Here is a 12,827-nt window from a genome sequence, read left to right on the forward strand (position 1 = left end):
TCCCACAGCTCCTCACAGCCCATCATGGCCCATCCCAGAGCCCCTCCCAGCCGCTCACAGCCCCTCATGGCCCCTCACGGCCCCTCACAACACCTCATGGCCCCTCACAGCCCCAGGCCTGGGGCTCCTCCCAAAGGAGGAGGGGTCGGGCCCTGCTTGTTCTCCTTTCATTTCAGTCCTTTCACAGCCACGAGTGCAGAATGGCTGAAATGGAGCCTTTCCACAGCGTTTCCCTCGGGGTTAACTGCGGGCTGAAGCTCTGTGCTGGTGCTGGCCCATGCGCCACCATCCCTGCAGCCGCCAGGCCTTTGCTGTCCCCCTGTGTCCGTTCCCTGTCCCCGAGTCCCGCCCGGCTCTGGCAGCAGCAGCAGCCGCAGCGCAGGGGACGCCGGCCCGGCCCAGCCGGGGCTCCCGGCCAGGAGCAGCAGCAGCGCCGGCCCCTTCCCGCCTGCTTCTGCCTCAGCTCCCAAGGGCTTTTTCCAGCTCAGTTCTGGAGCAGAGCAACCAGCACCCACACAGAGCCCTGACTGCTCAGAGCCCACCTGTGCTGCCCTGAGCCAGCCCTCAGAGGAAGACAGAATCGGGTTCCAGCACTGTTTTCAGCTCCGTTTGACTCACCCTGAGGTGACAGCAGGAGGCTGCTGCTGCCTTTGCCTTGGGAATTGGGGATCATGGTTGCTCTTGGCCCTCTTGTGCTTGCCACTTGAATTTTATCCATAAAACTGCAAATGCCTCTTTCAGTTGGTGCTATCCATGGTGCTTTCAGGACAGTGAAGTCAGTATTATTGTAGCAGTCATAAAGATCAGCAGATACTGGAATGCCCACCAGCCCCTGAGCACTAAGGCGAGGGGAATTAAAGCCACACAGGCCATTTGCAGAGTTCAAACAAAGCCCTGTTGCTGAAGCTGTTGAAATAGAAAAAACTGACAGAGGCCACCACAGAAATTGCCTCCGCAGTGTGGAATTAAATTAAAAAATCCACCAGGCGAAACAGAAATCAGAACTTCTTGACTCGCTTCATTGCTCCTTCCCAGCAGCAGGAAACACAGATGCCCAGAGGTGTTTTGCACTGCTGCTGCCCCCAGTTTGAGCCCAGGCTCTGCCCAGTCCCAGCGGGAACCTGAGCCCAGCCCAGGGAGCTCAGCGCACACGGGGCCAGGCCCAGAGCCCCGGGCACGGCCGCCCATTGCGGGGCAGCGGCACAGACGGAATGTCCTGTGGCCAATCCTCCTGCTCCTGCCACACAGCGCCAGCCTTCCCCCCCTCCTCCTCCTCTCCCAGCACAGCACAAATTCCAGCTCAGAGGAGGCTTCCCCAGACAGGGCTCAGGCTCCTGTTCCAGCCTGAGTGTCCCTGCAGAGGAACAGGGCATCTTTCAGGCGCTTTCACAAGCTCAGGCTTCGCACTTCATGGGGAATCTGGGATGCAAATGGCCTTGTTAAGAAAGACAAAGACGAGGGAATGGATTAGTAGTTATTAGATAAAGATCACTTTTCTTCCAGGCAAGGTTCACCAAGTCATTCTCTGCATTTCTCCTTTTCAGATTCTTTCAGTTGGCTGTTCTGGGAGGTCCAGCTTGTTCTGGTGCTTCTCATGAACTGATTGTGCTCTTGATTTATGCACCAAGCACCAGATGTGGAATCATCTACACTGAACTCAGAAACAAACTCCCTCTGTTAGAGCATTTTCACATTCCACATAATTTTCAAGATTTCTGCTGACAGGTTGGAATGATCATCACACAACTCTCCACTTGTGGCTGCAGGCTCTGGAGATTCTTTCTCTGCATTCAGCCAGGTTTGTATTCCCTAACAGTTCCTGGTACCACCTCCTGTTTTCTTAGCCTGGAACAGTAACAATGAAAACCTTACCCACAGCACAACTCCCCAGTCCACCAGGAAAAGAAAGGACAAGATGTCAAGTTCTCCAAACCTTTGTCCTGCTTTGCTGCAAGAGTCCTGCTGCATGCACAGCGCAGAAAGCCAAGAGAAACTGCAGGTGGTGGCACATCTTGTGACAGGAGCTCGACCTCATTCTCCAGGAAAGGTTTTTGAAAAGAACAGACGGGATTATGGAGAAGATTACCAAAAAACTGAACCAGCGTTCCAGAAATGAAATGAAAATGGAAAGAAACCATCTGAAATGTTTCCCTCAATTTATTTCTATGCTCCCCTTTTCCATCTTGCACTACTTCTCCGTGTCATTAATTCCAAATGGATCTCACCTTTAAGGTTTAATGACTTAGCGAGTTTTAGACACTGTAAAATACCATGAACTGCACACAGTTTGCCTTCCCGTGTTTTTGTTGGAAAGCAATGCTGGAGCCATCAGTGCAGTACTTGGGTGGGGCACAAATCCTGCATCCGTGACCGTGGTCACAGGGGTTTTCAGGATGAGAGAGAGAAGAGAATGTTGCCTCCATGATCAGAAGGCTTGATTCATTATTTTATTATATATATATATATATATATATATATATATATATATATATATATATATATTACATTATAACTATACTAAAAAGAAAAGAAAAGGAAAAGTTTCCTCAGAAGCTCCTAAGCAAAGAATAGAAAAGAATGATAACAAATATCCGTGTCTCGGCAGAGAGCAAGAGCCAGCTCTGCCGTGGGTGGTCAGTACATCCAAACATCCACAGGAGACCAATCATGGATCCACTTGTTGCATTCCACAGCAGCAGATAACCATTGTTTACATTTGTTGCTGGAACTTCTCAGCTTCAGCAGGAAAAATCCTAATGAAAGGATTTTAATGAAAAGATGTCTGCAACATGCAGGCAGGCAATGTGCCCCGGCAGTGTGTGACCCTCAGCAGGGACAATGCTCAGCAATCCTGCAGGCAGGGAATGTGCCCCAGCAGTGTGTGACCCTCAGCAGGGACAATGCTCAGCAATCCTGCAGGCAGGGAATGTGCCCCGGCAGTGTGTGACCCTCAGCAGGGACAATGCTCAGCAGCATTGCTGTGCTCGGTCCCCATGGAACCATGCCAGGAGCAGCTGCTGAGCTCAGAAGCCATCGCAGCCCCCGCCCTGCTTCAGAGCCCCTTGGCAGGGTGGGCTCCTGCCCTGGCTCCGTGTGCCAGGAGCCGGCAGCGCTGGGTGCAGGGAGCCCAGGGAGGGCACAGAAATGCTGGGTGAGAAATGCTGGGGCACAGCGAGATGGGCGAGTGCAGCCGGCCAGGGCAGAGGAGCAGCACGCACAGGGGGCACAGCCTGCAGGACAGATGGCCAGGGGGAGAAAACAACAAACTTCTCAGGAGGGTGGAGAACAAACTTTTAGTTGCAAACTTCAGAGAATGAGGTACTTGGGAAATCTTAAACAGCATTGAATTACAGTAAAGCACTTCATATAGCACTGACTTAGCAAACTCTAACCTGTCCAATTGCAAGTTAACCAGATTTTGAGAAGAGGAAGTCAGGAGAAGAGAGAGAGGGAGAGAGAGATCGATAGTCAGCCTTGGATCTCAGCTGCTGTGAGCTCTGGGGCCGTGGGATGTGTCAGTGTCATACCCGTGTCACAGCCTGACCTGCTCTGGTCCCTCTCCCAGGTGGGGTTTTCGGGGTGCCAGGGGCTTGGCAGCCACTTTGGGGCTGCACCAGAGGCTGCAGTGGCTAGGGTGGGGCAGTGACCACCCCACCTATGCAGAACTCTCCCTGCCCCCAAAAACACACTGGAGATGTCTGGGGCCGTTCATCATTTCTCTGCTCTCCAGCACTGAGGCAATGGACTCTGGCTACAACTCGGAGCTCGTGCCCAAGGCAACCACCTCTGGCAATGGGGCTCCATAGAGCTGCTCTCAGGAAACTCCCATGAGCTGGGGAGTGCCCCAAAACTGCCTCAGAAAGATGAGAGACCTCAAAATCTCTTCAGGAATGTGGATTATTCAAAAACTCACTCAGTAATGGGCTCCCCCTCCCTTCATCATCCCCAAACTTTGGCTGTCTCATTTCAGACCCCAACCCACGTCCCCAGTCCCAACACATCCCACCCCTCCTGGACATCATGGCCACCTTCCCAAGCCATATTTCCCCCATTTTCCACCTCCCAAACACCACTCCACCCATCCTGTCCCACCCAATGCCCATCTCAACCCTCCTGATTTGAAGCCATCTTTGCTAAATCCCCTTCCAACCCCATTCCACACCAAAGAGCAGTGGAATCAAGGAATTTTGGGTTGGGATTGAGTAGTTTTCAGTGGCATTGAGGTGATAGATTGAACCCTTGTCGAAGGAAGGGGACCCGGACACCAGGTGGTTCATCACAGGTCCCGTTTATTGAAGAATGCATCAAACACTTGTACAGCAAATAATAAGCTTATGAATATTCTGCAAGCCAAGCAATCTATTGGTTAAACTATACCATGAACTCTTCCTCATTCCTTAGGGGTTACATCTCTCTTTTCTCATGTCTCTTTCACTATTTGTTATTATACTACAGCTAGGCCCAAGGACACGCTATCTCACAGGTGCAGGACTTGCAATTAACCACGGCTTTGTACTGTTCCAGTTTCTAGCAGCTAAATTCCCAACATCCCCTCTTGTCTCTTTGAGTGCCAAGAAAAGGGAAATGAGTACACCAAATACCCCCCAAAACCCCAAATTCTCCCAATTATTTCCCTGAATCTCAGGTTCCCCTGAAACACAAGTAAAAAGTGAGACTTTAGATGCCTTTGATGAATTTATTGATTTTTACCCCAATTTCCTCTGGTTTAAAGGGATGAAGATGAATCCAAAGAAAATTAGGGCCAAAATAAAAGAATAACCAGCCCAGTGTCTTCCCAACATGGATCACAGGGAATGTGGATCGCCAGGGTTCTGACCATTGTGGGTTCTCCCATGGGGGATGAAGCTGGAGCAGTGCATGAAGCTCCTCCTGCAGTTGGGGCACTCACAGGGCTGCCCTTACTGGTGACTCTGTTGGTGTCGGGTAAAGAACGAGCGGTCTGAGAAGCTCTTCCCACACTGGGGACACTCGTAGGGCCTCTCCCTGTTGTGGATGCGCCGGTGCCTGATGAGGGCTTGAAGCCCTTCCTGCAGTCAGGGCAGCGGAAAGGCCTCTCCTCCGTGTGAATGAGCTGGTGCAGGAGGAGATTGGAGCTGGTGTGAAACCTCTTCTGACACTGGGGACACTCGTAGGGCCTCTCTCCAGTGTGGGTGTGTTGGTGGGTGACGAGGGCAGAGCTGCAGCTGAAGCCCTTCCCACAATCCCCACACTTGTAGGGCCATTCCCTGGTGTGGATCATCTGGTGGCTGATGAGGTGGTTGCTCTGCATGAAGCTCTTCCCACACTCCAAGCACTTGTGGGGCTTCTCCCCATTGTGAAGCTGCTCATGGGCCACCAGCTCTGAGCTCTGGCTGAAGCTCTGTCCACCTTCCTGGCTCAGGGTGGGTCTTTCCTTCTCAGAGAAGCCTGGGCTGGCTTTGGAGCCCCTCCTCCTGTGGGATCTCTGGAACTTTTCCTCCCCATTGGAATTCTGCACTGTGGCACTGCTCAAAACAGCCTCTTCCACGAGGTTATGGTGCAGGGATTTGTCCTCCCTGGTCTCCATCCTCAGCTCCTTCTCTGGGGTAGGAAGGACAAGGAGAGGAATGGATTTGCCTCCATGCCACAGGGAAGGGGAAGGAGATCCCCCCAGTGCATCCCCAGCAGGATAGCGTTGGCAGCAGGGTTGTCCTGCAGCTGGGGGCCATGCTGGGCTGGAAGATGGAGCAGGTGAGACGGGGAAAGGGGCACTAACTTCCTCCTCACCTGCCTGGGTGTTCTGGGGCATCTTCCTCTTCCTTGTAGCCTTCTCCTCCTCCATTCAGCCGAGGTTTGGGAATGGGAAATCCTGGTTTGGAAAAAACAAGGTGTGAATCCCTTGGATTGGGAATTCCTCCCAACCAAATCCATCTCCAGAAGTCATCTGGTGTCCATAAAAACTTCCAAAAATCAAGAAAAAAAAAAGCCACAAGGAGTGTCCAATTTCCTGTCTCATCCCTCTGGGTTTCTGGTGGTTCCCGTCCTCAGGGATGCTGGGAATACCACGGGTCCTGGGGATCCCTCTCTCCTGGGTCCTGCTTAGGGATGCTGGGGGATTTCAGGGTCCCCCACTCCAGCCTCCCCCCACTCCAGCCACTTGGGGGTCCTCTGTCTTCCCACCACCATGTCCTGGATTTGGGCAAATTTGGGAGAAAACCTCCAAAAGGGTTTTCTCTAAAAAGAAAATTCAAGCAGCCACTCCCCCAACCAGATCAGGAAAATATTTCCTCGGAGAAAACGGGGAAAAAAACCTGTTTATTTAACAGGCAAAGTATTCATTAGCACAAAAAAATGAACAATATTAAACAATAAAACCTCTTCCCGCTACAAAAGAGATGACAAACTCCTCTGTTTGAGATGAAAGAGATGAAAGAGATGAAAGTGCCTCTGTGGGCAGTTGCTCAGCTCACTCAGTCTCTTATCAGTCTCTTATCAGTCTCTTACCAGTCCCTCTGGCACTGGAAATGCCACAGCCCAGGCTCAGCCTAGAGGGCCGCAGGTGCAAGCTGCTGGTGCGGTCGGGGTGTTCAGTGCAGAGCAGGTTTAAACAACTCCAAAGAAAAAGAAAACCACAGTCCAGGGAACTTCTCTGCCTCAAGTGATCTAAAAACTAACTAAAAGCAAAGGAGAGCTCTTTCCTGCTGTCTGGCTGTCAGCAGACAACTGATAGCTTAGGTTTTAAGTTTTTCTACTGTGTTTTGGTGTGCAGCTTTTAGCTTTATATTAAGTGTTACTGATATCTTTTCACAGAGTGGCGAAGACAAAACAATCCTGTTCTAGCTGGAGACTCAAGGACAATCTCTTCAAACTTCAGGCCCAAAGCATAAACAACATGAAAAGAGGAGGGCAGGCAAGCAAGCAAGGAAGACAAAACTTCATAATTTGAAGCTATTGAAGCTATTAATTGGGCAGTTAACTCCTATATATAAATGTACTAACATTTACAAAAATGTGAGATCTCGTGACCAAGCCCTCTTTTGCTCCCATCTCAGAGCCATCCAGGCAGAGCCACATCTGTGGCTCCAGTACTCCCAGGGTGTGACCTTTGAAGGCACTTCAATAAATATCTAATTTACTCCACTTAACTTTATCTGGCCTCTATTCCAGCTCCTTAAGGCATCACTACATTCCAGGAGCCAGAATGTGGAGGAGTGAGTGCAGTTTCTGAAAACAAACTGCAGCTTCTTCCTCCTGCCCTTCACTCTCAGAACCAGCCTTAAAGGTGCAGAACTCATTTCTGGGCTAAACAGACCTTTGGGGGTACGAGCATCATGAAGTCACCCCAGGACACGCCCCTGTCAGGGTCAGGGGGTTCTGTCCCCGCCTCATCTCCGGGCTGCCGGGGGTCCCCCAGCTCCAGTATCGCCCCTTCCCCTCTCCCTGCCCCGGGGCTCCCCCGTTCCACAGCCCCGGCTCTCACGGGGATCCCCAAAACCAATGTCCCGCCCCATCGGTATCAGGCCATCCCTACATGGACCCGCCGGGACCCCCCTGAGGGGTGATCATGGCTCCTCTCCCCCCAAAAAAGCTCCTCTTAGGGAGCCTGGAGATACTCGGGACTCGAGTCTGGGATCTGCCGGCTCCGAACACTCACCAAAAGAATCCTCCTGGAGACCCCTGGCTGGAGTTATTTGGGAATTTAGATACTTGATCTGGGCTTCTTCTGGGACTTTTAGAAGCCTTGTGTTCCTCACCTTGGAGTGAATGAACCTTGTCAGTCTTGCTGATATCATGTGCTCCCTTTCCTCCAGTGATTTTAACAAACTTTTCAAGGAAGGACAAGAAAATATTTTCTTTTTCACTGGCCGTCCACAAAAGCCATTTTCCTCATAAGTTCTCCCATAAGTTACCCAGGATGAAGGAGGGACTGTGTCCAAGTTTCCAAGAGTTCTTCCAGAAAGAACCACAAACTCCTTAGAGGAAGGAACCAGTCTGTTGTCAAAGGCACTTGGGGACAGGCAACAGTGCCTGAACTCACTGTGCCAAAATAATGTCGCAATCTGGTTAAGAAAATTGTTAGAGAGAGATGCCTCTGCACCAATTAAGGTGCTAACGAGACCAAATCCAGAGTGGATTTTATTGAACAGTAAATGTGAGGTAGAGAGAGAGATGGAAAGAAAGAGAAAAGGGGGGGAGAGGAATGGAGTGACAAGGGACAGAGACCTCCCCTGGGGCAGGGCAAGTGTGACATTGTCCCCTGTGTGTGTGGCCTTCCCAGGGTGGGGGTTTTACAGCTGAGCCAGTTTGGATAAGAGGGGTGGTGCTCACCCCCTGAGCAGAGATTACCCCACTGTTTTTGGTTGCAATGCAAGATGTAACCAAATGCATGTTTGCAATCCCCATCTTCATCAACTGTTATAAACAGGCGGGGCAGTGTTCTTTATTTCTTCCATGACTCAGCCCTGATAATGCCCTCCAGGGGAGATATCTTCTGTGAATGGGCCATTGAGTGTCCCTGCAGGACTGATAAAATTCCATCATCCCCTTGTGGGATGCTCCGCCCAAGCATTCCTACCTGCATATCAGTTGAGTCTTGCAACACCAGGAGCAGCTTACCTGCTGGATTCCCAGAGGACAAGAGCTCCATAACCACCACTGGACCTTCAGAGGAAGACCAGACCCTTCTACAGGATCACTGCTTCGACAGAATCACGTTCATCACTCCAACAGGACTGCAGCCACCATTTAATGGGACAGCTGCCACCACCCTGACCAACAGTGAGTCAGGTTATATCCTGACTGTTACGGCAGTGTTTCTGTATCATTGCGTCATCTTCATTTTCTTATTAAATTGTAATTCTGGCTTAGACTCTGCCCCAAGTTTGCCTTCAAATAGTACAAAAGACCATGTGCTCATCCCTTGTTTTTCTCCTGAAAAAAGAAATTCCCATCCCCAAACCTGCGCCAGATGGAGGAGAAGTCTGTAAGGAAAAGGAAGATACCCGGGAACACCCAGGAAGGTGAGGAGGAAGTCAGTGCCCCTTTCCCCCTCTCTCCTGCTCCATCTCCCAGCCCAGCACGGCCCCTGGCTGCAGGACAACCCTGCTGCCAACGCCATCCTGCTGGGGATGCACTGGGGGAATCTCCTTCCCCTTCTATCTGGCATGGAGGCAAATCCCATCCTCTCCTTGTCCTTCTTCCCCCAGACAAGAAACTGAGGATGGAGACCAGAAGGGACAAATCCCCAAAGCAGAACCTCATGGAAGAGGCCATTTTTAGTGACTCCAAGACACAGGAATCCAACTGGGAGGAAAATCCCAGGAGATTCCACAGGAAGAGGGTCTGGAAAGCCAGCTGAGAGCACTCTGAGGAGGAAAGACCCACCCTGGGCCAGGAAGGTGGACAGAGCTTCAGCCAGAGGTTGGAGCTGGTGGTTCCTGAGCAGCTTCATGATGGGCAGAAGCCCCACAAGTTTTCGGAGTGTGGGAAGAGCTTCAGGCACAGCAGCATCCTCATCTAGCACCAGATGATCCACACTGGGAATGCTCCTATGAATGTAGGGTGTGTGGGAAAGGCTTTAGCTGCAGCTCCCACCTCATGAGGCGCCAACGCATCCACACTGGGGAGAGGCCCTACGAGTGTCCCGAGTTTGGGAAGAGGTTTCACCCCAGCTCCCACCTCCTCCAGCACTAGCGGATTCACATGGATGAGAGGCCCTTCTGCTGCCCAGACTGTGGGATGGGCTTCAAGCACAACTCCCACCCCATCAGGAGCCAGCACATCGACACTGGGGAGAGGCCTTACGAGTGTGGAGAATGTGGGATGAGCTTTAGCCAGAGCTCAAACCTGATCTGCCACCAGAGAACCTAAACCAGGGAACGGCCCTATGAATGTTGGGAATGTGGGAAGAGCTTCAGGCTGAAGTCCCTCTTGCTCTACCACCAGAGGATCCACTCTGGGGAAAGGCCATACAATTGCCCTGAGTGTCAGAAGAGGTTTAGCACCATCTCCACTCTCCTCAAGCACCAGCGATTTCACATTGAGGAGAGGCCCTTCCGCTGTCCTGACTGTACGATTGGCTTCAAGCAGAAATTCCACCTCATCAGGCACTAACACATCCACACTGGGGAGAGGGCCTACGAATGTCCCCAGAGTCAGAAGAAGTTTCAGACCAGCTCCAATCTCTGCAGCCACCAGCAGATTCAATCAGAGGAGAGGCCCTTCCTCTGCCCTGAGTGTGAGAAGGGCTTCAAGCAAAACTCCAGCCTAGTCACCGACCAGTGCATCCACACTGGGGAGAGGCCCTACGAGTGTCCCCAGAGTGGGAAGAGCTTCACCCAGAGCTCTCAATTGACCAGATACCAACGGTAAGGGAAGGCCTGCCAATGCCCCAAGTGCAGGAGGATTTTGTGTACTGCCCCAACTCAAATCATTGGAGTATCCACGTTGGGAAGACCCCTGATGATCCATGTTCCCTATGATCCATGCTGGGAAGACACCTGTACCTTTTCCTGTCCCTGTCAATGTAATGATTTGGGATGGAAAACAAAGAAGGTCTGGCCATGGCCTTCTCATTACATTCACTCCCACCTCAGGTCATTGCCAGGGCAGGAAACGGACTCTCTCTCTCCCTGAGGAGAAGGGTGAAATTCCCAGGAAGGAGAAATTGTGGCCAGGAAGACCCAGTGAGTTCTGTTGTAGTTTTCCCTGTAAAGAGTTTTATTTATCCCCTCTGTTATCAATATTGTTTCTGTTCCTATTTTTTTCTTATCTCATTGGTGTTCCCAGTAAATTGTTCTTATCCCAGCTCGGGATCTTTGTCTTTTGTGCTTTCCATGGGAGGAGGGAGGGCAGCGAGAGCAGCACGGTTTTAGCAGGAGCAGGAAATTGGGGAATCCCATTCCTGAACCCAGGCCCATGGAAACCGAGCATCCCAGCTGGTCCCAGCCCTGGTGGCCATGGCAACAGCCTTGGGAGCGGGTCCCTGGCTGAGGCTGTGTGTCGACGGAAGGAGACCCAGACATCAATTTGATCATCACAGGCCCAATTTTATTGATCAGTACGGTGGGTTAAATACAGTTCATAATGAGCTTCATACATATTGCAAAAGTTGAGCTCAGGATTGGTCAGTTACATATCAGCACCTATGCCTACTTCTGCATTCCTATGGTTCTACTTTTGATACTTTCAACATATTTTCAGGATATATTCAGGAATAATCTCTACTCCCTATCCTCATGTTGCAGCAAGGTCACTGCTGACCTTTCCTTTCAGCTTGCTGACTGCTGACTTTCTTCCTTAAGCTTAACCAGCGGCATTATGTCAGTATGGCCTTTCTCAGCTAACCAATTATTAATAAATCTCTCCACATTTCCCCCGTTTTCTTCTTGAGCAAGGAGATTAGTTTGCCATGTTTTTGCTATTGTACGGCTGACCATGTTTTGAATACAGTTAAAGATACAAGGCAAAATAAGCAAAAACAGTAAAATTACACCCAGTAGCCCTATAGCATAGATCATGAGGTTCCTCAGCCATGGCCCAAGTCCTAAGCCTTTAAGCCATTCGTCAATTCCTAAACCGTCTTCTTCCTTAAGTTTGTGAAGTCCCTGTTGCAATTCTTTTATCTTAATGTGAATGGACACTGAATGATCAGACAGATTCATGCAACACATTCCCTCAAACTCTTCACATCCATGCCCTTGTGCTAAGAGCAAAAAATCTACAGCAGCTCTATTCTGCAAAACAGCATGGTTAACACTTTGCACATCTGCGGTTAGCATGTCTAGAATTTGTGATGTCTTGTTCAGCTCATCCCTTGCCCAGCATCCTAATTGTTTTGCTAAATTCATGGCTTTATTGGCAGATCCTCCTGGCAAGATAGTGGAAACCACTACTTGTTTGAATGTGCCCCAAAACTGTGGATCTCCTATCTGGCTGCAGTCTAAGTCATGTATGCTACGTTTTTTCCTGTTTGAATTTTGACTCAGCTGCATTAGTAAGGACACGTTAGGGTGAAACAACGACAATTTTCCCAAGAAACAGGGTCCACCCTGTGGTTTAGCTGGTATACCATTCCACGCCCTGTCTCCACAAATCAAAAATATTCCTGTGGGTAATTTCATTGGTGCCGTGATATTTGTGCTGTTACATTGACTGTAATGCTGTGGAGAGAATTCACTCACATTCAGGGATGAATCTAGGGTGGCCCATGTTTCTTTAGGTTGGTTTAAATTCTGAGCATCCAAAAATTTGAAGCTAAACCATCCGCCAGCTGTAGTGTTAGACATACTGGTGTTTGAAATTCCAAAAAGATCCAATTCCTTAGGAGGAGAATGCAAAGAGGTGTTAAGTGATTGGATTAGTAAGCATTGATGATAGCCATCACTCTGACTTGCAGTATACCCTTGTTGTACTGGCAATGTGATGTTTGACATGTTAGACATACATAAGGTTTGATTGTTTATCAAACTGCAAAATTCTCCAGGAGACCATACCGGAAGTCCCACCAGGCATGTTCGAAATGGGTTAGTGACTCCTCCAAGACTAAGACAAAGCGATGATTGGTTAGTTTGATTAGCAAGTGTCACGCATAAATTTTCTCTTGGTTGACTAAAGTGTGCTATTCCTACTGCTTCACTTGCTACAGCATTGAGCAGTATAATAAGAACAAATCTCATTTTTCTTTCTGCTTGCTTTGCTTCTCCTTTCTTTCCTTCTGCTTGCTTTGTTTTTCCTTTCTTCGTTGTCTTTTCCCTGGTTTGCTAGATTGTCTATTGTAAGGCTGAGTCAATTTTTGAATATACTGATCTAATTCCAAATCAGCATCCTTGCTCACAAGTATAGCATGA

At 49.9% G+C, this 12,827-nt stretch overlaps 1 pseudogene; it reads left to right on the forward strand.

Moving 5' to 3' along the window:
* Window positions 1–8,947: 8,947 nt before the first annotated feature.
* LOC131560220 (zinc finger protein 774-like) lies at window positions 8,948–10,092 on the forward strand (annotated as a pseudogene).
* The last annotated feature ends 2,735 nt before the right edge of the window (window positions 10,093–12,827 follow it).

The sequence above is a fragment of the Ammospiza caudacuta genome, chromosome 7 (assembly GCF_027887145.1).
Source record: "Ammospiza caudacuta isolate bAmmCau1 chromosome 7, bAmmCau1.pri, whole genome shotgun sequence".
In the NCBI taxonomy this organism is placed as follows: domain Eukaryota; kingdom Metazoa; phylum Chordata; class Aves; order Passeriformes; family Passerellidae; genus Ammospiza; species Ammospiza caudacuta.